We start from the raw sequence: 26,715 nt of genomic DNA, 5'->3' as shown, positions 1-26,715 counted from the left end.
GGTGGACTAGTTACCTCATATGATTATCATTCACCATGTAGTAGGAAGAAAGGAGCAGGAGTAGACCATTCAGCCCCTTGAACCTGTTGAGTCATCCAATGAGAATATGGCCAATCGGCATTCCAACTCCATTGCCCTGTGCCCCCCAGCCTTGTCCACATTAATGACTATCCCTTACTAGCAATCAATTATCGACCTTGGATTTGAAATGATTAATTGAGCGAGCATTTTCTCCTTTTTAGGAGAGGTCCGCAGTAACACCATCCTTTGTGTGAAGAAATATTTCCCTTACTTCTTGCCTAAATGGCCCGAGTCTAATTTTAAGGTCAGCTAGTTCTAGGCTTCCCCACCAGTGGAAATCATGTCTATCTTCCTTGTAAATTCCTTTCAGGGTCTTAGGAAGCTCAATTTAATCCCCTTTTCACCTTCTGTATTTCAGTGAATGTATAATATCCTACTTTACAACAGTGACTACACTTCAAATGCACCACACTGGCTGTTAAAAGTTTTGAGATGTCTAGTGGCTGTGAAAGGTTCTTATACAGCTGCGAGTTTTTCTTGTAATATAAGCCGAGTTTAAACACATCAGAAGGAAACTACTGCCCTGTCTCATTGAATTGCAGCATGTGCCAATGGGAGTAATCTTAAGAAGATGGAAGAATATCATTTTAAAAATGGATCAGAGGAAATATAGCTCAGAAAAGCTGCATTTATTTGCCCTCACTATGGGGAATCTAATGATTCATGATAATTGTTCTCCTGAACGTTATTAATTCAGAATATAAAATTCAGCAGAGGTTTATGATTACCTGAGTCAATCAGGTACCGCCTGTGAAAACTGTCAGGAGCTTTGCTTGTTGGTAATGGTGGGAAACACTCATCACAGGAGTCAAGGACATTGATTTCCTGTCCTTCAAACATTTCACAGAGTAATCTGTTTGTTCAACACATTCTATTAGCTTATTATTTATTTTCTTGAATTGATAAAAGTAACACTACATTCAAAGTTGCAGAAAAGTATTAAGTACAAATACAAAACCCTTTTAACACATGTTATGATTTTCATACAGGAGTTTCTGGGGGATCTCTACATTTGATTATATCAACACCTTTGAGTCCTTTTTCACAAACAACAGCCACTTGTATTTATATATAATCTTAAATCAATCTTTAATGTAGTAAAATGTAGTTTCAGGCACTTCACAGGAGAGTTATCAAACAAAATATGACATAGCCACGTGAGAGGTGTTATGGTCAAATAGTTAGTCAAAGAAGTAGGTTTTAAGGAATGTCTTATAGGAGAAAAGAGAAAGAGGCAAAAATGTTTAGGCTGGCAATTTCAGAGCTTAGAATTGTGGCAGTAGAATATACAGCGACCAACAGCAGAGTGATTAAAAGTGGGGATATTGAAGAAGTCAAAATTGGCAGAGCATAGATATCTCAGAGGATAATGAGGCCAGAGGAGTTTACAAAGATAGAAAGCAGAGAATGCATGGGGGGGTTTGAAAACAATTTTAAAATTGAGACATTACTTAATTAGGAGCCAGTATAGGCCAACTAAGAACAGGGATGAAGGATAAATGGGACTTAGTGTGAGTAGGGATGAAGGCAGCAGAGTTTTGGATGCCTGAGGTTCATGGAGGGAGGAACAAGGGAGGCTGGCCGGGGGAGTGTTTAAACGGTCATATCTAGAGGCATTGAAAGTATGGGCAGCAGATGAGCTCAGGCACGGATAGAGTTGGGTGATACTACAGAGATTGAAATAGGTGGTCTGCGTGTAAGTGTGCTCACCTTGGGTCAGATATGACTCCATGGTTGAAAACATTCTGGTTCAGCCTCAGACAGTTGCCTGACAGAGGGCTGGGGGAACAGAGCTTATGGCAGGGATTGGTTGAATGCAAAATTCTTTTTGAAATCTCTCTGCATGAGTCAGTTTTTGCAGGGGATTTCCGATATAGTGTTAGGAAACCATATTAAATATTCCATGTTGAATGCTTTACTGTGGACTCAGGTAGATCATTGCAAACAGGCAGGTACAAGAGTGGCCCCCAGGTTCCGTTTTACAATTTGGTACAGACCTTATAATGATTAAAAAACAGCTATAGGTTGTAAAAGGAAATGAGATTGCTTCAGTTTCTCCCACAAGACTTTATCCAGTGAAAGCTAATTAGAAAGATAGACAATGAGATGGCGTATGGATAATAGAGGTTTTACTGTAGCCACTATTGTGTTACAGTACATTTGTCAATCATATGTGAAATAACTTGTTTTGCTGCAAGGAATAACCTTATAACTTGCCTCATGTTTCTGCAAATGAATTGTTTGGGGATAACTTGAATGGATTTATAGAATTGCAGTTTAGGACAAAAACATTCAATTTAGCCAGTGTGATTCCTCATGCAATCCTGCTCTCCTACCCATCCCCCCATCCCTTTCCCTTCAATGATTCTGTTTTTCTCATGCGAGATCTTCTCTTATGGTGGTAATTTTGGACTCTGTTTCAACTAGGATTTATGGCAGATAGCTCCACATTCTTATCATTCTCTGTCTAAGGACATTGGATCAGATTATCCAGCCTCAATTTTTCATTCCTTGCATGGATGCTCAATAGTCAGGAGAATTCCCAGGCCAGTGAACCCAACTTTTAAAACATGTCCAATGAATTTTCATTCTGGGGTAGCGGGGTTCCCTGGAGGTCAGGATGGGTAACCTTGGCTATCTAAACGCATTCACAAGATCAGACCTACCCCTACCAGATTGAATCTGTACATGTCGGATTTAGACCATAAGACATAGGAGCAAAAGTAGGCCATTTGGCCCATGAGGTCTGCTCAGCCATTTCAAAGAGATCATGGCTGGAATTTTCTGGTCATTCTTACAGGTGGGATCTTCCTGTTGACAGCGAGCCTTTGCCCTGGGTTTCCTAGCAGTGGGGGATTGTTGATTTCTGATCCCGTCGACGGCCAATGATGGGCCACCTTCACTAGTGCGAAACATGCCAAGGTGGGGGGCGCATGGAAAACCTCATGCCATGACTAATCCAATGTGATAATCCTCAACTTCACTTTCCTGCCCATCTCCATAATCCTTGGGGGCGATTTTTTGAATGGGATGGATAGGATAGAGGTGGAGAGACTCTTCCCGCTCAGAAAAGACAATAGGACTAGGGGGCACAGCCTCAAGATAAAGGGGGGGGCGGTTTAGAACGGAGTTGAGGAGGAACTTCTTCACTTAAAGGGTGGTGAATCTCTGGAATTCTCTGCCCGTTGAAGTGGTGGAGGCTGCCTCGCTAAATATTTTTAAGACGCGGGTTGATGGGTTTTTGAGAAGCGAGGGGATTAAGGGTTATGGGGAGAGGGCTGGAAAGTGGAACTGAGCCACGACAGATCAGCCATGATCTTATTGAATGGCGGGGCAGGCTCGAAGGGCTGGATGGCCTACTCCTGCTCCTATTTCTTATATTAGTGGATTGCCATATTCCTAGAGAACAGTGTGAGGGCCTAAGAATTGGTTTTGAATCCGCGCCAAATCTCTGAGCCCCTTACTAATGACATGAGCTGGATTGCACCCAGAAAGGGCGTGAGGCAAATTAGCATATTTAAAGTAGCATTTAAAAATGTAGAGCCCGTTCAAATCCCAGTGCACAGAATTCACCCGCCTTCAGGCGCAGCGCAGGAATGGCGAAAATGTTCTCCACTTGCAGAGACCTGGCACAATGGTCACGCTGGAGGGCTCCAATGCCAACAAAGCCCTCAGGTGGTCAGGAGCATGGCCGGGAGACGCCCATTAGGCAGTGCCCACCTGCCACACTGACAAAGCCTAACCAACACATCAGAAGTGCCCTGTGTAGCAACTGTACAGCTCAACAGTGCCAATTGGGCAATGCCTGTTGCTGGGGCAGCGCCAGGGTGTGGATTCTGGGTAGGGGTCATGATGTGGTCTGATGGGGGCAATGTGCAGGGGTGGATCATAAAGGCAGTCTTGATGGGTGGCATGTCAAGGGTCTTGGTGGGGGGGTGTGTCAGGTGTTGGGCAGGGGATTCATCAGGAAGGTCCCAATGCCCCAATGCCAGCAATCCAGGTTAAGAAGAGGGTGGGGGAACATGCCACCAATCAGGAGGAGGATCTTGATGTCCGTGGGGTGAGGATCTCCCAGTGCACTGGGAGATTGAGGCACTCTGTGAAATGGCGCCCGAGGACTCTGAAGCTGGGCTCATTGGCATGTTTAGGACCTCCTCACTGCAGTGCCAACGTGAGACTCCAAATGCAGGAAAGATGTGACTGTGTGGGAGGATTGCGGTGTGAAGTGTGTAAGTGTGCAGCAAGCTGTCCATCCAACATGGAACCTTTCCAAATTTCATTCGATTAGAATCACAGAATTCCCACGCTGCAGAAGGAGGCCATTCAGCCCATTGAGTCTGCACTGACCACAATCCCATCCAGGCTGTATTCCCGAAACCCTACATATTTCCCCCTGACACCAGAGTCAAATTAGCATGGCCAATCAACCATGTCTAGGAAGGAGAAAAGAAGTTGCAGAAGGAGAATATATTAAACTATATTTTGTTCGGATGCTGTCACTTATAACAAACCAAGGTGAGATGCAGCTTAAAAACGATCTGACACTTTAGCTGTTGAGCTGAAATAGACAGAAAAAGGGAAAAAAATGAAAATCATTTGGGAATTGTCACTATTATCCACTGAAAGCATGCATTTACATCTACCGTAGATTAGTCATCCTGATTCCACTATGCTAAGAATAGGACAAAAGGGTGTTGTCACCATGAGTGAAATATCTTTCAAAACAATTTACTACGTTAGAATGAGTACTGTAGACTGTATGTGATTCTGAAGGTGGAGTAACAGTACCTTAAATTATAAAAGTTTTTCAGAATACATATATCTGAAAGCTACATTGATCATGTTTGTAAAATAGAAGCAATTTACTGCAGACGCTGGAATCTGAAATAAAAACAGAAAATCTCAACAGGTCTGACAGTATTTGTGGAGAAAGAATAGAGCCAATGTTTCGAGTCTAGATGACCCTTTGTCAGATCGTGTTTGAGTTGTGACAGTAAACATTTCCTGCAATGAGTATTAAATCTTATTCTCTCTACTGGTACAACGGGCAGAATTTAATGAGAGAGATTGAGGTGGGGGGGGTGCAGTGCTTGATTCTCTGCCACTAAAACTGGTGACACCCTTACTGATTTACAAGAGCCCCAAGGAAATTGAATCACTAATTGGCAGCAAGATCCTGCTGCTGGGACTCCTGGCTCCACAGGGGATGTTTAATTGCAGGACTTCCCCCGTTGGAGTGGAAATGCTGCTCCAAATGATTGTTCTTGGCATTGCTGACCATACACTTGGGTCTTCTCTAGGGTTCAGTGTGGGAGCCTGGGGGAAAGATAAGGTGGCATGCGGGTTGCAGGGAGGGGTTATCCGCAAGGTGGGGATTGACGGGGGTGTGCTGGTCGGGGGAAAAGGCACGGGGTGGTTCTCAATGGGCCCCCACCTTCCCAGTGCTGGGTCCCTTCATTAGGCACTGAATGCCTTTGAATGAGGGACTTCTCTCCACATGGCAGGTTTGTTGGCCACTCTCCACGCATTGTGACTTCCCTGCCCACCCGTTGAATATCAGTGGTGGAGAAATGAGGTCCTTAATTGCCCACTTAAGGGCATCCAGGTGGAAAACTGCCCGCAAGACTTCCTATTCCCAGATCTGATCGTGGGGGGGCCAGCGGGGGTTCATCCTGCACCCAGCCGCTCAATCAAAAGGCGCTTCCTGCCTTGAAACCCATCTCCATTTGGGCATTATGTTCCATCCTACCTATTTAAGTTCCATTTAGTATCCTATCACTGGAACTGACCTTCAAAACATCCATCTAGAAGATTTCTGTTATAAATTAGAAAGCCTCTAGATAATTACAATGCAGAAGGAAAAGCAACCTATGGATAGTTGCTCGGCTTGCTTATGTTATGGAAGAAATTTTGTTTATTTGTTAACTATAAGTTTGTGCATTGTTAGCTTACTGTCTTAATTTGTGATCCAGATGTCATAATAATGTCAAATAGATGATGGTATTTATAGATAATTGCAGATATCCAACACTGGATGTGTGCTTTCTTTTAATAGGCATGTGTCTGTGTTTCTTATTTGAAGGCAACAGATGTTCTTTGGCTAGTCTGCCCACTCTCTAGAGCATTGTTAAGGATGTGGATTGACATTACTATTTAATTAGTACCTGGGTGCCATGGTGCAATGCACCAGTAAAAAAAAAGCCCTGATTTCAGAAAGAAAATTAAGTGAAAGCTATAGATTGGACATTTCCAATATGCATCCTACTCTACATTCCAGATTTATTCTGAATACCAAGTCAAATCTGTAAACATGAATTAGTATCTAACTACATCTCGAGTCCATCTCCACACACATTAGCAATTCTATTAATGGACATCAATTACATGGGCTCATTAAAAGTGGGCCTATTTTTGGACTTTGTAGCTGGGCTCCATGCCAGGAATGAGTCTGTAATGACTGCGCTTTCCATATGAATCCAATAGTGAGTAGTTATCACAATACCAGCCACCAAGGCAGTGATTTCTATCTGCCTATTTCTCTATTCAAACTGAAAACTGGACAGTGGGCAAATTGAATTTTTAAGAAAGTACTACTATGTGCTAGCCACCCTAGGCCCAGCTGACTTTTCAGTGAACCTTGAAAGGATGGCCTGGGCATCCACCCAAAACAAGTGGGAACCTTATTGAAATTGGACACGTGTTCCAGAGGAATTTTCAGGAAACAATGGGCAGATTGTGATTTAAAGGAATCACTGCAGGAGATTCCTAAAGACCTTTGACACCTAATTTTGTATGGCCCAGAGGAACCGTAAAGCTATTTGTTCACTGCTGGACCTTCTGTGCCTACCTTTCACCCCCTCATCTCCTTCCTGTGGCCCTGCTTTTGCTCAGGAGCTGCCACTTTTGGTCCTTATCTGAATGCCGAACTACTCATCATTGCTGGTTGAGTCAAGAGTCATGCAGGTGAAACTCAACCAGGAAGGTCCTCCTGCAGGTACCATTGGGCAAGCACAGCAGACATCCTGCGTAAAGTCTGTCTGACCTGCTCCACAGTTGAAAATTGCCTTGTCAGGACTTCTTTGTACTTTCTTAAACTTTCTCTCCATGGTACATCATTCATTTCAATATAGTATTGTTAAAAATAAATATCTAGGCAAGGATCAAAGAGCAAAATACCTTGGGAGCTGAGGTAATTATTCACTTTCACAGTTAAGATCATAATGACATTCTGAGCTTCAATTACGTTGCCTGCTTTGTAAATCACCCTGTTTCCATTATCCAATGTAAAGCAGAAAGAAGGTCAGAATCACCTAAAATCAAGATTGGGAATTTTATATTAACTTGTTCGAATGAGCACCACAATGTTAGGGTAACATTTATTTTTGGAATTTCTAGTCAATGAATTTTAAAACAACCAAGAACATGATCTGACAGGAAGTGTACAAGCAATGTTGGAAATGCACAACTGAGAGGTGAGATATATGGAGATAAAATTCAACTTTGGAGGTGTAGATTGGGATCTAGTTTCCCTGTCCACTGCAGTGGCGGGCAACACAGTGGCACAGTGATTAGCGGTGCTGCCTCACCACCAGGGACCTGGGTTCAATTTACAGCTTGGGTCACTTTCTGTGTGGAGTTTGCACATTCTCCTCGTGTCTGCGTGGGTTTCCTCCAGGTGCTTCAGTTTCCTCCCACAGTCCAAAAGACATGTGGGTTAGGTGCATTCGCCATGCTAAATCCTCCCTCAGTGTACCCAAACAGACATGGGAGTGTGGCAACTAGAGGGTTTTCACAGTAACCTCATTACAGAGTGAATGTAAGCCTACCTGTGGCTAATAAATAAAATTTAAAAAACAATTAGGCCTGGACTATTACAGGCAGTCAGTAAGCTACTGCCAGTAGAAGTGAACTCCTGTAAGAAGATATAAGGAATCTTTATATCTAAAATTATGTTACTCCTGCAAAAGAAAGAATATCCAATTGAATATAAAGAAATTACACTTGTAACCTGAATATGGTATTGCTTTCTGCAGCTCCGCATTTCCACCAGATAACTAGTTATCCTCCTTTTCCTCTTTTTCCACCTGCTCCTAGGAATTTGTGTCTTGTTACTGCTACACATTCACAAACAGGGACATACCTCTTTATAAGATCGTACTGCTGATATGTGATGATCATTTTGATAGCTATTTTTGACATTCAATCCTTGATTTTAACATAAACTGCAGTATTGTTGTTTCAACACACTGGAGGCAAAATTGGACTTGGAAATAGCCATGTTTTGGGCATTGCAAGAGCTCTTAAGGGGTCTAAAATGGCAGCAGTGGAACATGGGTTCACTTCTGGAACCAGGCTTACTGGGTGCCATCTTGCAGTAGGGGTTAATGTGTACTAAACATCTGTCTGAAGGAGCAGGCTGATTGGACTGTAGTGCTGCCATTTTGAAGCTCTGTGCTCCAGTCAAACTTTCACAAAATTGGACCCATGTTAAGCAGCATGGTGAACCCCAACCAGCACAGTTTGAATAAAATCAACTACTTGCAGCTTAGTTGTTGATTCATTTTTCAGGCTGTTGCTATATGTTTTTGGTGCCTTTAATAGTTGTTTCAAGTTTCTAAGATCTAGTGCTGCAGCAATAGGCCTTCTATTACTGGGAATTACTGGGAGAGTGAAAATTGAGTACAATTCTGGTCACCACACTGCCAGAGGATGTGGATGCTTTGGAGAGGGCACATAGGAGGTTTACCTGACCTGAGGGTATTAGCTATGAGGAGAGGTTGGAGAAACATGGTTTGTTCTCACTGGAACGACAGAGGTTGAGGGGTGACCTGATAGAAGTTCACAAGACTATGAGTGGCTCTGACAGAGTGCTCTTTCCTAGGGTAGAAAAGGGGACTTAGGTTTAAGGTGCATGGGGAAAAGTTTAGAGGAGATGTGTGAGGCAAGGTTTTTACACAGAGGGCAGTGAATGCCTGGAACGTGCTGCCTGGGGAGGTGTGGGAGCAGGTACAATAGCGGCATTTAAGGGGCATCTAGATGAATACGTGAATAGGATGGGAATGGAAGGATACACGGTTTTAGTTTCGGCAGGCATCATGATTGGCGCAGGCTTGGAGAGTCAAAGGGCCTGTCCCCGTGCTGTACAGTTCTTTGTAGTGAGGAGAAACCACACAAAGCCGGAATTCCTGCTAGAAGCACGCTGAGGCTGGCAAGGAGAGGGACTCTTGATAGATGACCTTATCTGCCCAGTGCGATCAGGGAGTAATTTTCTTACCTGAAACCTCAGTCCTGGCAAATATTTGAGACATCTGCACTTCAACAAATCTGCTAATTGCCTCAACTGCCACCTCGGAGCAGGACAAAGAAAGTATTGCCAGTGGTTGTGAAGGGCAAGCATTATGATGAATGTTTATGAGCCTGGGTCTTTTCAGAGAAGTGCTGGAGATATTAGCAATATCTCACTGCAGTGCACTGCTGCACTGAGGCTCTTTATTTGAAGAGAAGTGACTTAATTTCATTCTCTCTAGCCACAGAGAAGGAGGCGGAGTCAGCACAAGGATTTGCAGACTTTACCATGGTGCAGGGTGTCACGGGCTGCACACACATTGCTTTGCAGGCACCACGTATCAACTCTACTAGGTACCAGAACTGTAAGGAATTCCATCCCTCAGCGTGTGGCTGGTTGACCATAGGCAGCACATTGTGCAGGGGAGTGTTTGGTATATTGACAGCAGTCATGTTGCCTTCACTGTGCTGTGCCAGGTGTATTTCTGACGCTCGGACAAACCTACTGAATGGCTCAATGCTACCCACTGACCACATTGTTCACGGGTCTGGTTCACACCCTAGCTAATGTTGGCATGCAACAGAAGTCATGCTGCTCCAAGAAAGATTATCGAGCTGACCATTAGTATATGGAATTCTCTCTGGAGGAGTCCTGCAATACTCACCTGAGCGGGCTTTAAGAGTTGTCATGGCCTGTGGCATGTTGTATCATTTAGTGATCATGAAGGAACAGCCCTTTCCAACATTTGTCAGGTGAAAAACCAAGGAGCGTGAGAATGGGGATGGAGAGGTGGAAAACGATGAGCAGGCAGTGAAAATGGAGCAAGAGAAAGGGTGACAACTATTTAAACATTTCCTTTCTGCTCAGACAGGAGTTGAAAAACTAATTTGTCTGCAATACAAGAAACCTCAATCCAACTTCCCCATTCACCAATCTTGTGTTCTCTTGATCACAATAGAAAATAAAGTTTGAATTAATATACACATTTCAACCCAAATTTAAATTTGAATTATGTCATATTGCAAATAAACCTATTCACCTCTGTGTGTACCTTTGTGTCTGTGTCTGTGTCTGTGTACTTTTGCCTGTCCTAGTGTCCCTGAAACAGCTAGCCTTGTGGCTGCAGAATTGGTGTGTGGAAACTTGCTGACTTTCAGTAGGTGAGGCTGTCAGGATTCCCTCAAACAGCTCTGGCACTAGGAGGCCTTGCATCAGGTACCTAGGCATGGACAGCAACAAGCTGCGGGTTGGTCGTCAGCAACAGCAAGGACACCAATGGAGCAAGAGAGGTGGGAGGATCAATGCAGTAATCCTCTGAGAGGTTAATAGTTTCATGCTACATGGAACAATTTCCACATGCCCCAGGGCAGAGTCTCAACTATCCAAGTGATTTTTGTAAGGTTTGATTGCTGGACTGGTTTGACCCACTGCAGCCTCTTTTGAATAGTGGCATTCACAGACACTATGGTATCAGTCTGAATTTATATTGCATCAAGCTAATCTTGCATATCTGAGCCCTACTGCATTAACTGATCTTCTGTATTGGAGCTGTATTGGCTTCGTTAAGGGGAAGTCATGTCTGACAAATTTACTGGAGTTCTATGAGGATGTGTCTAGGGCGGTGGATAGAGGAGAGCCAGTGGATGTGGGCTTTCTGGATTTTCAGAAGGCGTTTGACAAGGTACCTCACAGGAGGTTATTGCAGAAGGTCAGGGGACATGGAGTTGGGGGTAGGGTGTTAGCGTGGATAGAGGATTGGTTGTCAAATAGGAGGCAGAGAGTGGGGGTCAATGGGTGCTATTCGGATTGGCGGATGGTGACTAGTGGAGTGCCTCAGGGGTCGGTGCTGGGGCCTCAGCTTTTTACCATTTATATAGATGATCTGGAGGAGGGAACCGAGTGTAGGGTGTCGAAATTTGCTGATGACACCAAGATTGGAGGAAAGGCAAATTGTGCGGAGGGTGTGGAGAGTCTACAGAAGGATCTAGATAGGCTGGGCGAATGGGCCAGGAAATGGCAAATGGAATTTAGTTTGGCAAGTGCGAGGTGGTCCACTTTGGTAGGAATAATGGTAGGAAGGATTATTACTTACGTGGCGAAAAACTGCAGCAGGCGACGGTGCAGAGGGACCTCGGGGTCCTTGTGCATGAGTCGCAAAAACCCAGCTTGCAGGTGCAGCAGGTGGTCAGGAAGGCGAATGGGATGCTGGCCTTCATAGCGAGGGGGATTGAATATAAAAGTAGGGAGGTCTTGCTGCGGCTGTATAGGGCATTGGTGAGGCCGCAGCTGGAGTACTGTGTGCAGTTTTGGGCGCCGTACTTACGCAAGGATATTTTGGCCTTGGAGGGAGTGCAGAGGAGGTTTACTAGGCTGATGCCAGAGTTGAGGCAGTTGAGCTATGAGAAGAGGCTGAATAAACTAGGCTTGTACTCGTTGGAGTTTAGAAGAATGAGGGGAGATCTCATTGAGACGTATAAGATGATGAATGGGATGGATAGGATAGAGGTGGAGAGGCTCTTCCCGCTCAGAAAGGACAGTAGGACTAGGGGGCACAGCCTCAAGATAAAGGGGGGGCGGTTTAGAACGGAGTTGAGGAGGAACTTCTTCACTCAAAGGGTGGTGAATCTCTGGAATTCTCTGCCCGTTGAAGTGGTGGAGGCTGCCTCGCTAAATATTTTTAAGACGCGGGTTGATGGGTTTTTGATAAGAGAGGGGATTAAGGGTTATGGGGAGAGGGCGGGAATGTGGAACTGAGCCACGACAGATCAGCCATGATCTTATTGAATGGTGGGGCAGGCTCGAAGGGCTAGATGGCCTACTCCTGCTCCTATTTCTTATGTTCTTATGCTCTACTGCATTAACTGATCTTGTGTATCCGAGCTTTCACTGCATTAACTGACCTTGTGTATCTGAGCTCCACCACAATAACTAACCCTGTGTATCTGAGCTTTCACTGCGTTAACTGACCGTGTGTATCTGAGCTTTCACTGCATTAACTGATCTTGTGTATCTGAGCTTTCACTGCATTAACTGATCTTGTGTGTCTGAACTTTCACTGCATTAACTGATCTTGTGTGTCTGAGCTTTCACTGCATTAACTGATCTTGTGTATCTGAGCTTTCACTGCATTAACTGATCTTGTGTATCTGAGCTTTCACTGCATTAACTGATCTTGTGTGTCTGAGCTTTCACTGCATTAACTGATCTTGTGTGTCTGAGCTTTCACTGCATTAACTGATCTTGTGTGTCGGAACTTTCACTGCATTAACTGATCTTGTGTAACTGAGCTCCACTGCATTAACTGATCTTGTGTAACTGAGCTCCACTGCATTAACTGATCTTGTGTAACTGAGCTCCACTGCATTAACTGATCTTGTGTAACTGAGCTCCACTGCATTAACTGATCTTGTGTAACTGAGCTCCACTGCATTAACTGATCTTGTGTAACTGAGCTCCACTGCATTAACTGATCTTGTGTGTCGGAACTTTCACTGCATTAACTGATCTTGTGTAACTGAGCTCCACTGCATTAACTGATCTTGTGTAACTGAGTTTTGAATGCATTAACTGACCTTGTGTTTCTGAGCTTTCATTCCCTTACTGACCTTGTGTATCTGAACTTTCACTACATTAACTGACTTTGTGTATCTGAGCTTTCACTGCAGCACTCAGGTGTTTGGTGAAAGCTGCTCCTGCTGCAATGAAATGAACCGACCTATTCTGGATCATGGTTTGGTTTACAAATGATAGACTGGTCCACCAGCTTCATACTTTAGTTCCATCCTATCTTATATTAAGTTGATCTTTCTCTACACCCTAGCACCCTTTCCTTGCCTTCTCTCTTATGTACTCTACGAATGATATGCTTTGTCTGGTTAGCGCGCAAGAAACAATACTTTTCACTGCGTCCCAATACATGTGATAATAATGAATCAAAGCAAATCAAATTTGGAAAAGATGGACTGCAGGCTCAAGCAGAGCGCTGCGCACATTGGTGCCAGACTCTTCTTGACACTGAACACAGATTTTTGATAGGCTTCCCTCGGAACCAAGCCCTATACCAAGATGGTATAAGGATACCATCACCTTCAATCATTGAGTCCCGTTGCTGGCAGTGCACTCAGTAATGACCCTTGCCATAATGCTCAGCACCATTTTCTCCATGGGGGTTAGAACATACGAATATACCTGTCCCCATACAAGTACTTTCTGCTACCTCTGATTGTGAGCCACCTGCAATGAGAGAGAGCTAATTGTTTTGGCCAATGGAACTGTTAGCCATTACAACCCATTGAAGTCTTCACCTACAGCAGAATTAGTTCATGACTTCAGCATCAAGTAAGTTGGCACCTGGGCTATCCTTGCTCCCTGCTGTGGCTGTAGGCCACTTGTGACTGATATGTTATGATGTGCAGATTCTGCTGCTATGCTGCGCTGTAAGATACACATAGTGTCAGTATTTGAGTTGGCAACTGCATTTGTGAAATCAAGTGGTGGTGTGTCTTTATTACCACTGCCTTCATCTTCCCCCACTGCCCGGACAGCTTGGTTGTGCTGTCAGGAGAGGGGAAGGAAGAGGTGCATGCTTACCCTATCTGCAACTTGTACATCAGAAGAGTGTGTGACGAGGGGAAGAGTAGGATTAGGTATAAGGATACCATCACCTTCAATCATTGAGTCCCGTTGCTGGCAGTGCACTCAGTAATGACCCTTGCCATAATGCTCAGCACCATTTTCTCCATGGGGGTTAGAACATACGAATATACCTGTCCCCATACAAGTACTTTCTGCTACCTCTGATTGTGAGCCACCTGCAATGAGAGAGAGCTAATTGTTTCACTGGGTGTAATGCAATATTTTTGGGTGTTTTTACTCATAATTGGATAACTGGTGCAAAGCTTGTAGCAATGCTAACTGGGTGAGGGTGAAATGAAGCATATGAGTGAGTATTAGACTTGAGTCTTGACTGATGGAGATTTTTGTTAGGTGAGTGATGGCTGTGTGGTGAATTGAACAGTGTCTAAGGCTAGAGCTGCAGTTGGTAGGATATAGCACCTGAAGATGTAAAAATTGAACTTGAAAGTTTGAGTGATGCTTGATTGAACATCTTATAGTATTGTATCAAGACCCTTGGGGCTAAACCCCTAGCATTTACCATCACAGCCATCTGTTCTCAGTTCTTTGTCATTATTTGTCTGAAGGGCCTCTTGCCACTCGCTCCATTTCTGCAACCATCCCTGGGTTTTCTCCACACACCCTCCCACCCTGTGTCTTTTGCAGTTGGATCATCCAGTGCTGTTGCTGTCAATGGCTTTTTCCATTGTTTGCACCCTCTGTCGCCGGTGAACCCATGGCAGGACATCGGCATCAGAGGAACTGGAAGTCTATGCAAGCGGGAATGACTGGAAAATTTTGGCTAGTGGATTTCTTCTCCCTTCCACCTCCTCAACCAAACCTTCCATTGCAGCATCAGAAAACTATGCTGGATGCTTTCTCATTCTCAGCCATTGCTCTTTATTGCACAGGGCTATTAAGCTCAGCGCTTCCAGCAGCCAGCTATGCCCCTTTAGAGGGGTGAGGCAACGTTAAGTAGTGCAAACAAGCAATGGTATTGGGGCCCCCTGCTCTTGTGTGTGACTAAAGAATAGTGTAGTTAGTGCAGACTGCAATCAGCAATCATGATGTGAGCGAGGTGTTGAAAGATGCTGCCTGCATTATATTAAATGGACGTGGGGGCAGTTGTGATCCCCACATCCATCCAATTTAGCCCCTGCCATATCAACTTTGACCTTCCTTCCTTTTGCATCTACTTCATTGTAGAGTTTGTGGGAACAGTCTAATGATCAATTTGACCTGTTGTCATTGTAAAGTATGTGAAGTATCTTTTATTCACAAGGTAAGAATGGCCACAAAAGTAATGTTTTTACCTGTAAAATTCTTTGGTAGTTGAATAGCATTTGGACCTTTCTAGAGTGGCATTCTTTTCTGTTGATGAACATTGTGGATGTTGTATGGAGTTTCCGTGATGACATTGTACACACCGAAAATGTCATTACATGCCTCTTCTCTTGTCATATTTGACTTCACCTTACTTTACCAGCATGCCTAAAAGAGTATCTGTGACCTCTATTAAACCATTGCCTAGAAAGAGGCCATGCCAAAAAGAAGTTGAATACCACTGTGACATTTGTCATTGCCAGCTCCTTTCTGACATTGCTTCTTTGATTGCAGGTCACTTTATCTGTGAGGCAGAACCTTCTTGTGTAGTTGTCTGGAGGGAGGTTGTGGTAGTTCTACCTTTTGCAGTTGGCATCCAGACTGATAGCAACAACACCTGTTGGTTCTCCTTCTACGTCCTTGAATCCGCCAATAGGTCCAATGTTGGTAACTAATCTGTAATGCTCTAAGCACTAAAGCAATTGAGTCTGTTCTTTTAATGTAACTCTGTGCTCTGTGTTGAACCTCTGCCAACACTTGTCACAGCCTTAACAGCACCTTTTTCAAGACCATTATTAATGTGATGCTTGCCTTCTAACTCATATGAGCAAATTTCCGCCCTTGCTTTTAATTAGTATTTAGCAAGCCAATGCCATTAACACTAGGTCTGTGCATTGACTTGGATCACTGTCTGGAAAAACATTAAGAACAGAGGCAAAAATTAGCAGCTTTTTGCTGCTAATGCACAAAATTACTACACATGAGTGAAATAGTATGATCTTAATGTCTGCATTAGGTCTAATGCACAAAGGAACTTCATTCCCTTGGAATATTGCAGATTGATCAAATAACAATAGCTATAAAGGGCTCAACTTCAGAAATCAAGAACATCACATGAACAGTTATTTGGACAGATGTGTTTGCACGGTGGTAGGTGAAATTTCAAGTGTGATTAGGAGTGATTCATTGATCAAGTTGCCCTCAGCAAGGTTTTAATCTTAAGAAGCTAATTACTTAAAGTGGAAATTTTACTTCAGTTGTCAGAAGTAAGCAGTTAAATTTTGTAAACAGGAGAAACCTTAAAAAGAAGCCAGAGCTCGGTAGTGAATACTTAAAATATTCAGATCATTCATGTCAAATTTTTGCAGTGTTGGGCCAAATCCGGAGACCTTCAAAAATAGCAGGCCGAACATACTTCCAGGATTTCCGCCTCTGTTCCCAGTTCCAGCGGTTTTCACAACCTGGCTGGTTCCATTGTGGGCAGGCATCTCACACCCCCTCCGCAATCTTTGTCAAGTCAGGCCAGCATCTCGAAGTCATGTGATTCACATTCCCTCAGACGAGTCATGAACCATAGTCTGAACTCAGGAACTTTTTGAAACTACCCATATTACATTATTTTCTCCCTGTTGAAAACACACCATCGGGGCACCCCTAAGATCCTGTGGAGAATATATTGTATTTGGATATCGTGGTGTTATCATTTGTGTAAAACATTAATAAAGATTATATTTTCTGTAGCTTAAAGAATTAATTACTAGGTAATGTTTAGTTGAGGTTGCTCTTAGTTTGTTTGTTGCAGTAAGAGACATAAAATTTGAAATCTTAATATGTGGTTCCTTTATGTCAGTCACTGGGAATTCAAATACCTTTTAAAAGGTATTGGTCTCTGTGGTGATTGTAACACTAAAAAAAGGAAGAATTTGTGTTGCACAAAGGTATTGTCATGGCGTATAACAAGTTTCATTTTCCTGTTTAATGTTTTTCAGCCCTACGCTTTATTTTAATGATGCAATGTCCTGTCTTGCCCATTTTTGCCTGACACGTGACCTTCCGCCTTGTGAAGAATGGTCCATTTTAAAGTTGGACAATAGTTGCCTGTGAGAAGGATGGTTTGTCCCTTCTGGGAAAGCATTTTGTTTGGGGCTTGGGCGGGGGAATCGCTGGTGTTCAGATTTGATGTGTTAGATGGCTATACTATCTCAGCTTAACCACAGCATGTCTAAATCAGCCTGTCCTAGGAATCTGTATCAACCACGTCAACCTCCTCCTCCTTTTCTTCCTCCTCTTACTCATCCTCCTCCTCAGTTTCCACTGTCAGGAGCTCCAGCCCTCACTGCTGTGCAACACTGTGTAAAGCTCAGTAGACTATTATCATTTAGGAACTGCTTGCTGGTGCACATTGAAGAGTGATCCCAGATTGATTCAGGCAGCTAATGTGCATCTTCAGCCTTCCAGTCGCTAGTTCAGTGAAAACTCTTGTGCTTCCGTGCCTTCTAATGTACCTTCAGATTTCAGTGACAAAGCTTCTCATAGGTTTCACCAGCCATATTCTTAAATAGCCCTTTGGTTGACTTTTACAGTTCCTACCTGAGTATTTGAAGATGGAGGGGAGGGGCTTGTAAAATAAAATGGGGGGGGTTCTTACTCGCAATCTTCCCAGCCACCACCAATGTGTTTACAATCAGTGAGTCAGGCATCAGGTAGTCTGCCACCATTGCGCCTATTGGGGCCACACTGAATTCTGCTTCCACCAGTATAATACATCTGAAGACGAAAGGAAGGCAGGGAGCCTGGCAGCTTCCACTGCACAAGCTGCTATTAGAATAGAAAGGGAAGTTACCTCATGTTTGGGAGCATTCCCTCTGCCCATTGGAGTGACCCCCCCTCCCTCAACTGTGCACACACCCGCAAGATCATATCCCTCCCCCTTCACCCCAGCACTAATACATGACCCCATTCATCTCCATTCCCTGGAAGGGGACTGCCAGGTAAGTTCGGTCAAAATCCCTGGACCTATCTGAAATCCAGCAGTCTTCTTCAGGGACTGCTTGTAAATAGGCCGACAGTTCTCTAGAGGGGGGAACTTCATCTTTGAGCGGATCGAAAGCTCCACATTGACTCAGTTCAGACTGTTTTCAGTGTAATGTTGTGGGGCAGCCAAGTTTCAGGTGGGCAGGCTGACTGCAGACCTGTTGGCTGGGAGGAAGGGGGGTCGGGGTGGGATGCGAAGTGGAGATAACAACCTTCCAATAACCCTTCCCTGTAATCTACCACTTTATTACTAATGGACCATCCTTTAATCCTGCTTTGAAATGAAAATATATTTGGAAAACTTAACAACTGATTCAGGATGGAAGCATCATGGCTGCTCCCTGGGTATCTTGCATAGGATTATGATTTTTGGTGTTTGCAAACCAGATGAACATTAATGGGATGGAATGCCTTTCAGTTGTTGAAGTGATGTGAGTGATCTGAGAGCCTTGATTGTCACATGTTTGAACTCCATGATTCCCCTGGACCTGTGAGAATCTAGCCAGAGTAGCAGATCTGAAGGCAGCAGTTTGTGATCTATGGAAGGAGCTGGAAGCGAAGGAGTTAAAGGCTATGGTAACCTGACCACCACTGCCAATGGCCAATTGGATAAAGTCTTCTTCTAGGAGGTTGCAATTGTTTTCACCCATCTATTGGGGAATGTCTTATTCTCCTGGGCTACTGGTGCTCAGAAAGCATATGCACTTTGCAAGTATAAAAAAACACGATTATTCATATTAAATATTTTCTTTATATTTTTAATAAATACTAGCAAATTGACTTTGTATTGCATTATTTAATACATAACATATTAGCTCATTTTTTATGCTGTTCAAGGACAAAGTTTATCTTTCCTCCTGTTAATGAACCCCCATTGAGGATGAGGAATTATGTTTGGGAAAGCGAGGAACATGGATTTCTCCAAAGGATGTGAAGTTTTAATTTCAGGCAAGGTTTTAATTTGTTACCTCCCAGTTTCCTGCCCAACCTCCTGTTCCCTGATGGTCAGGAAGTGGGGAGCATCCCAGAGGGAGCAAAGTGATCGTTGGTTGGGGGAGCAATGTGTTTATGTTGATGTGGAGAGAGCAGATACATGGTGAGGTGGATGGATTTGACTTGTTTGGATTTGGCCAGCAGGAAACAGTCTTGCTGCCCCTTGCCCACCAAACAGTGCTGCAAATGTACTTTCCTGATGGGACCCAGCCTTCATTTCCTATATCCTTTTACCTGTTGAGTTTCCCAAAGTAAGGGAAAGCCAGTTAACAATATTAGAAATCTTGTTAAATTTGAGACAGGGATTAAGAGGTTTTCCTGATTGACTCACCTCCTTGAGTTGATTGGTCACCAGCTCAATGTTAAATCTGGAAGTCAACAGTTTGAGTTGAAATTTTTAAACATTGTAACATTGGGACTGACTGAAATCTATCTGTTCCTTGATGTTACAATGTTCCACACCATCACTGGCCACTCCAATCCTTACCTTTGCGCATGTCTCAGCTGCTTTCTCAATAAAGTACTTCTTGTATTGATCGATATCTCTCTTCCTTCTCTCATCTTTCTGTCTCTCATTATTACAGCACAGAAACAGGCTATTTGGTCTAGTAAAGCTGTGCCGCTGCTTTTCTCCACTTGAATCATTGAGCCTGATTCCAATCTCCTCATTAAACTTTAATAGTTGTCTTCTTCAAGTAACTATCTAATTCTCTAGACATTTTAGAAACTAAATTTCAATAGCTTTTTGTGATAGTGAACTTGACATTCTAACCAATTCCTGTGTAAAGCAGGGCTTTACAACTTACCGAGGTGTCTCTGTTATTTTACTCTATTTAAATTCATATTGTTTCAAGTTATATTTCCTTTGTGAAGACGCTGCAAAATTGGAGTAAAAAATCTTAAGGAGAGACTGACTTCACAGTAGAACACTGTTGTTTAAAGGTCTATGTATAGATCTTTATAGACCTGATAGTGTAACATTTCACCAGAGAAGTTATTGGAATATATAATTAAGGATAGAACAACTGAGCACTTCAATAAATTTGAACCAATAAGAAAGAATTAACATAGATTTATAAAAGTTAATTCATTTCTAACAAACCAAATTACATTTTTGAGGAAGTAACTAAAGTAGCAGATAGTGGGATGTTTATGGATTTTTATATGGACTTCAAAAAGGAATTTAATAAAGTTCTATATGAGAAATTGTGAGCTAAAATTAACGTTAATGGAATTTGATGTGAATTATTGACCTGCTTAGAATCATAGAATGAAACGGAACCGAAGGTTTCTGTTTGGCTCATCGTACTCTTTAGTTGAGCTAATCAATTATCACAATGTTTTTCCCCACAGCCCTTCAAGTAATTATCCAATTCCTTCGTGAAAGTTACACATTGAATCTGCGTCCATCTTCATTTTAGGCAGTGCATTTCAGATCGCAACCCATTATGTAAAGAAATGTTTCCTTATTTCGCCTCCGGTCCTTTGCCAGTCATCTTAGATCTGTGTTTCCTAATCCTTCTGCCAGGCAAAGCAAGTTCCCCAGATTGACTCTATCAAAACCATTCATGACTTTGCACGCCTGTACCAAGTCTCACCCTTAGTCTTCTATACTGTAAGATGAATAACCCAGCCTGTCCACAGAACTAAGTCCCCCGTGCTTGATACCAGTTCAGTACATTTCTTCTGCACTCTCTCGAAAGTCTTCCTAAATTCCTCTATTGATTTAGCCAAACTTTTTAACAGCATTCTCAAATTCTCCATGCACCTTCAAAGATTTGTGTGCTTACACTTATAGGTCTTTCTGTCCCTGCTTACCATTACACCATTTAGCTCATACTGTTTTTCTCATTCTTCCTTTCAAAATTTTGTTAAATTTAAGCTGCCATGTGTCATCCCACTTACCAGACTGTATTCTCCTGAGGCCTGTAGCACTCTTCCTCATGGTTTATTACATTTCCAAGATTTAAGTCCTCTGCAAACTTTGAGCTTATTCCCCTCTCGCCCAGCATAGATTATTTATATATATCACTTTAGTTTAAGCTTATTTATTAGTGTCACAAATGGGCTTATGTTAACACTGCAGTGAAGTTATTGTGAAAATCCCCTAGCTGCCACTCTCTGGCACTTGTTTGGGTACACTGAGGGAAAATTTAGCATGACCAATGCACCTAATCAGCCCGTCTTTCGGACTGTGGGAGAAAACGGGAGCACCCGGTGGAAACCCATGCAGACATGGGCAGAATGTGTGGACTCTGCACAGACAATGACCCAAGCTGGAAATTGGACCTAGGTCCCTGGCACCGTGAGGCAGCAGTGCTAATCACTGTGCGCAGTGGTCCTAATACTGAGCCCTGGGAACAACAGTATGGTGAACGTGGGCAAAAACAGAGATGTGGATACAAAATCCATTGAGAGGCCAAAGTAGGATTCTGATGAAATGACATCAATCTGAAATGTGGGCTGGCAAAATGGCATGGGATGGCATTGGGTAACATACTGAAACCTTCCTGCCACCAGGTTGTTTTGCCTGTGATAGTAAAGTTGACAGATGACCACCCAGTTGGAGGTCCATTGAGCCACTGCTTCTTCTTGTATTTTACCTGTGGCAGGACGGCCCCCTGCCAACTGCAGAGACTATCAGGTAAATTGAAGGCCTCCCAGCAGGCTCCAGGAAAAGGGGGCCCTTCATTTTGAAGAGGCCCATTAGCAGCAATGACCACTGCTGCAGCACCGACACTGGTTACCATTAGCAAACCTACAACCCCTCTTGTTGGGCCTGTCTGACTGGCTCTAGTGCTTCCAGACTCCAATTATCTACCTTTGAGGGTGCACAGGTCCAGCAATGCAACCTCGTCTCCAGGTGTAGCCCCAGCGCTGGCCACTAATAGAGGCGCCATTGCTGAGGCTGCCGAGCAATTGCCTCACTCAACTGGCAGCTCTTGGTGTTGAGCCATCATCCTAACACAGGGGCAGTTCCATGGCCGACACTTGAGTGGCTCCCGTCACCTGAAGACGGGTTACTTTCCAGTTTTAATCTCTTGGCAGGATCCCTGCTGCCCCTTAAAAATGCTGGGTATTAACTCTATTTCTCTCTCCACAGGTATTTCCCGACCTGGTATGCATTTTTGGTTTTTATTTTAGTCAAAGACATTTCATCTTCAACAAAATACAAATACGAAAGCAAAGTACTGTGGATTTTGGAAATCTGAAATATAAACCGGGAATGCTGGAAATACTCAGCAGGTCAGGCAGCATCTTGGCAAGAGAAACATGGGTTGTTGACCTTTCATCACAGCTGAGAAAAGTCAGAAATACTTGAGCAAGTGAAAGGCAGGGAAACATCTGTGGAGAGAGAAATAGAGTTAATGCCCAGCATTTTTAAGGGGCAGCAGGGATCCTGCCAAGAGATCAAAGCTGGAAAGTTAGAAATACTTGAGCAAGTGAAAGGCAGGGAGGTTGGGAAGAAGAATAAATGAGAAAATCTGTGATAGATTGGAGGGCAGGAGAGATTTCCGTTCCATCATGAAAAGCCAAAGGGACATATAAAGAAACTGAAGTTGGGCAGGACTTCCCGGCTGTTCTCGCCATCAGGATCTTCTGATCCCGCTGACGGCAGCCCCCACCTCTCCCCCCACTGTGATTTTTCCAGCAGTGGAGAGTGGAAACCCCATTGACAGGCGCAGGACTGAAAGATCCGGCTGCTAGCCAATGGGCGGATTGCTTCCACCACTATAACTCACACCATGGGGGACTCAGAAAATCCTCGAGGATTCTGCCTGCCTAGAGGAGGTGTTAATGGCAGGATCCTGACTAACTGTTGTCTGAAAGCAAGAAAAAATGGAAATGAAGGAAAAACAACAAAAACACCAGACCAGTAAAGGAAAACAAAGCAAAACGGAGAAGAGGTTGTAGCCTGGAATTGTTGAGCATCGTGCTGAATCCAGAGGCTGTAACGTGTGCAGGCAAAGAGTAAGAATCATGCTTACAGACTGAATTGAGACTGAATAGTCATCCAATCTGAAATGCATTTGGTCTCCCCAGTGTAGAGGACAGCACATCATGAGCAGCAAATAGAGTTGCTGAGTCGTCCAGTGCAGAAAAGGCCCTTCGGCCCATCAAGTCATACTGTACTAAATTGAATGAGGTAGAAGTAAATTGTTGCTTTAGCTGAAAGGAATGTCTAAGGAGAGAGGAAAGGGCAAGATGTTGCAGCTCGGATACTTGCATGGAAATGTGCCATGGAAAGGGTTGACAGGATGTTGGGGATGATACAGGATTAGGCCATTAAGACCTTGAACCTACTCCACCATGCAATGAGATCATGTTTGATCTGTATCCACATGTCATCAACCCACATTGGTTCCATATTCTTTATTAAACCATGCCTGCTAAAATGTATCAATCTCAGATTTAATGCTATTAATTCAGCTTGCTTCTACTGTTTTTTTCAGGATGATGATTCCACTATTGTACCACCTTTTCCTTGAAGAAGTATTCCCTAATATCTCTCCTGCTTCTGATTTTATGATTTTCATGGTTAACTCGAGTTGGGCCTTCAATTATGTCAAATAAGATGAAAACAAATTATTGTGGATGCTGGAATCTGAAACAAAAACAGAAAATGCTAGAAAATCTCTGACAGCACCTGTGGAGAGAAAATACAGCCAACGTTTGTCAGTTGGCTGCCCACCTCCTAAGGTGAACAACCTCTCTGCGTTCTGTCCTGCTGTTGGTAAAATGATGGTCGGAGGGGCCGGTAAAATTCTGGCCACTGAGGGAATCATAAAAGATGTTTGGCTCACCTTCTGCAGAAACATTATAATGTTGAGCTGTCCATCTAAGCAAAGTAACGATTTGAATAATTGAGTGATGGAAGCCTGCAGATATTCCAGTGGATGCCAGGAAGCAAAGTCGTTCTCACTAGGCCTGGTGGGTCATAATTGATACTGACATTCCAGATTCTTTTAACTCATCACACAGACCACATAGCATTTCCTTGTTAAATGTAAATCCCTCTGAGCAGTGTTTGTCAGTCTAATCAATATAAAACTAATGTGAGGTCTGTGAAAACGGAGGTGGCATTTCCTTTGCAATTTCCTATACGACTGATAACAAGAATCCATTCTGCTAATGAGAAGTTAACATCAGTGGCTACCTTCCATTCAGCCTCACCATTCATTCCACCTTGCAGACTGACACACATTGCCACGATTTTCCCAAAAGCGCTGAAATGGTGGGAAAACTGTGCTAGATGCTGATTGTTTTGTCAGTTCAGCCTCTCACCTGACTATCCGCATTCTGTGCACTGTACATGTCCCAGTCGTGAATATAATTTTAAAAACCCCGGGGGGTGTGGGGTTGGTGGTGGGATGTGTGGGAAAGGGTGCTATTCGCACCGGAGTTTGACAGTTAGAATCGTAGAATCCCTACAGTGCAGAAGCAGGCTATCCGGCCCCTCAAGTCTGCACCAACCAAAATCTCACCCAGGCTCTATCCCCATAACCCCATGCATTTACTCTAGCTAGTCCTCCTGACATTAAAGGGCAACTTAGAATGGCCAATTCACCTAACTTGCACATTTTTGGATTGTGGGAGGAAACTGGAGCACTTGGAGGAAACCCACACAGACAATCTCCAGGGGAGATTGTGCAAACTGCTCACAGACAGTGACCCAAGCTGGGAATCGAACCCTGCTGCCTGGCACTGTGAGGCAGCAGTGCTAACCACTGTGCCACCGTGCCACCCAAATGTGCACTGGCTCCAATGTGTCAGACTCCCGTTTGTTGGCCAGCTTGATTGCTGGCCAGCCCGATACCCCTGCAGTGCTGCCCCTCCAGCCCCCCTCCACAACCCAATCGCAGCCCTCAAAACAATTCTTGAGCCAGGCCTAACCCCCCCCCCCCCCAACTTCCTGGAGCGCCCCATGTACAACCCATTGCCCCACCCCTGCCTGGGGTCAGACCACCCCCCTCGAGTCAGGCCTCCCCCCCAAACCCCACCGGCAGACCACTCCGCCCAGCTCGCCCCAGTCGCTGCCCTCCCTCCATCCCAGACTGATCTTGTCTGCAGAATGGCAGCAGGACCCCTTCCCCCACCGATTGTAGGCCATGCCCACAACAGTGCCCCCCTGGGCGCAGGTGCTTTGCCAGGGTGTCCACGCCCAGGAAGCACCACCCACCCACTGCCTGACCCCCTGGGACCCCGATTGTGCCCCCTTCATCCCGGCAGGGTCTCCCGTTCATTCCATGAATGTGGGGAGCAACTCTAAACCGTGCCAGAATGAAGTAGAGTGAAAGATTCGATTGGGACTGGTAAGTTCCCGATAAATAGATTTGAATGACATTTAAAACATAGTAAAAAAAGTTCAGATTACTTCCTTCCTTCTCGCTGGTTTCCTGCGTGATTTGATCGGTGACCGTTCACCGGCTCTAGGAGGTGCGCATGTATTGTGCACATGCACACATCCCGGAACAAGGCTGGCAACACACATCTCCCACCCCCACCCGACAGAAATGTTGTGGACAAGTGTGGGAGAATCACAGTCATGGTTCCTTTACCTTCACAAAGCAGAGGCTCATTTGGGTTATCTTCTGGAGGTTAGTGCAATGATAGGAATTTAAAACAATACTGGATGCCAGGAGAAGAAGGCACAGTTTAGCTTTGTGACGGGCAAATTTAAGACACAGATTGAGTGTCACTAATAGAGTGACAGACAGCTGGAAGATTCTGCAAGTTAGAATGGTCGAGGCTAGGACAGAGGATTAATTTCAATAGCAGCTAGCTGGGAAGACAGGAGAGATGAGGTCAGGAGTGCCAGAGCAAAACTCCCAAGGCCGCAATTTAGAAGCCCTGACTTCATTAGAATTTGGAAGTTGAGCTCTGGGCTCTATTCTATTGCTTCTTCTTGAAAATATTTGGTGTTCGAAGGAGAGATTCTGAGGCTCGTACGGTTAAACATCAGCCATTTATTGTTAACCCATGACGACTGCCCATGCTGTCTCAGTGCAGGCTTCTTCCAGAACTTTCAACAATCTACTATCAGTAACTCTCTATATCATACTGTGGGAGGTATTGTTCTTCAATCCCACATTAACTCTTGCTCAGCCAAACACTCATATTAAAATAGCATGCTGTGATTTCTTAAGGACATACTGCAGTTCCCACTGCACTTTAACCTCATGTATGTCAGTTGGCTGGATACAGCAGAGTCCGAGACAGGGTGAGAATGGACACCAGCAGAGCGCGAGGCGGGGTGAGAATGGACACCAGCAGAGCGCGAGGCGGGGTGAGAATGGACACCAGCAGAGCGCGAGGCGGGGTGAGAATGGACACCAGCAGAGCGCGAGGCGGGGTGAGAATGGACACCAGCAGAGCGCGAGGCGGGGTGAGAATGGACACCAGCAGAGTGCGAGGCGGGGTGAGAATGGACACCAGCAGAGTGCGAGGCGGGGTGAGAATGGACACCAGCAGAGTGCGAGGCGGGGTGAGAATGGACACCAGCAGAGTGCGAGGCGGGGTGAGAATGGACACCAGCAGAGTGCGAGGCGGGGTGAGAATGGACACCAGCAGAGTGCGAGGCGGGGTGAGGCTGGCCCAGAAGA

At 44.3% G+C, this 26,715-nt stretch overlaps 1 protein-coding gene across 1 annotated transcript in view; it reads left to right on the top strand.

The window, feature by feature from the left end:
• The window catches only part of pkia (cAMP-dependent protein kinase inhibitor alpha), a 110,707-nt gene that overhangs the window by 18,062 nt on the left and 65,930 nt on the right, over positions 1–26,715 (top strand). The window lies entirely within an intron of this gene.

This window comes from Carcharhinus amblyrhynchos, chromosome 8 (genome assembly GCF_965287045.1).
Source record: "Carcharhinus amblyrhynchos chromosome 8, sCarAmb.v2.hapA, whole genome shotgun sequence".
In the NCBI taxonomy this organism is placed as follows: Eukaryota; Metazoa; Chordata; class Chondrichthyes; order Carcharhiniformes; family Carcharhinidae; genus Carcharhinus; species Carcharhinus amblyrhynchos.
Note: the sequence above shows the minus strand (reverse complement) of the source record. Positions and strands in the feature narration are given on the sequence as shown.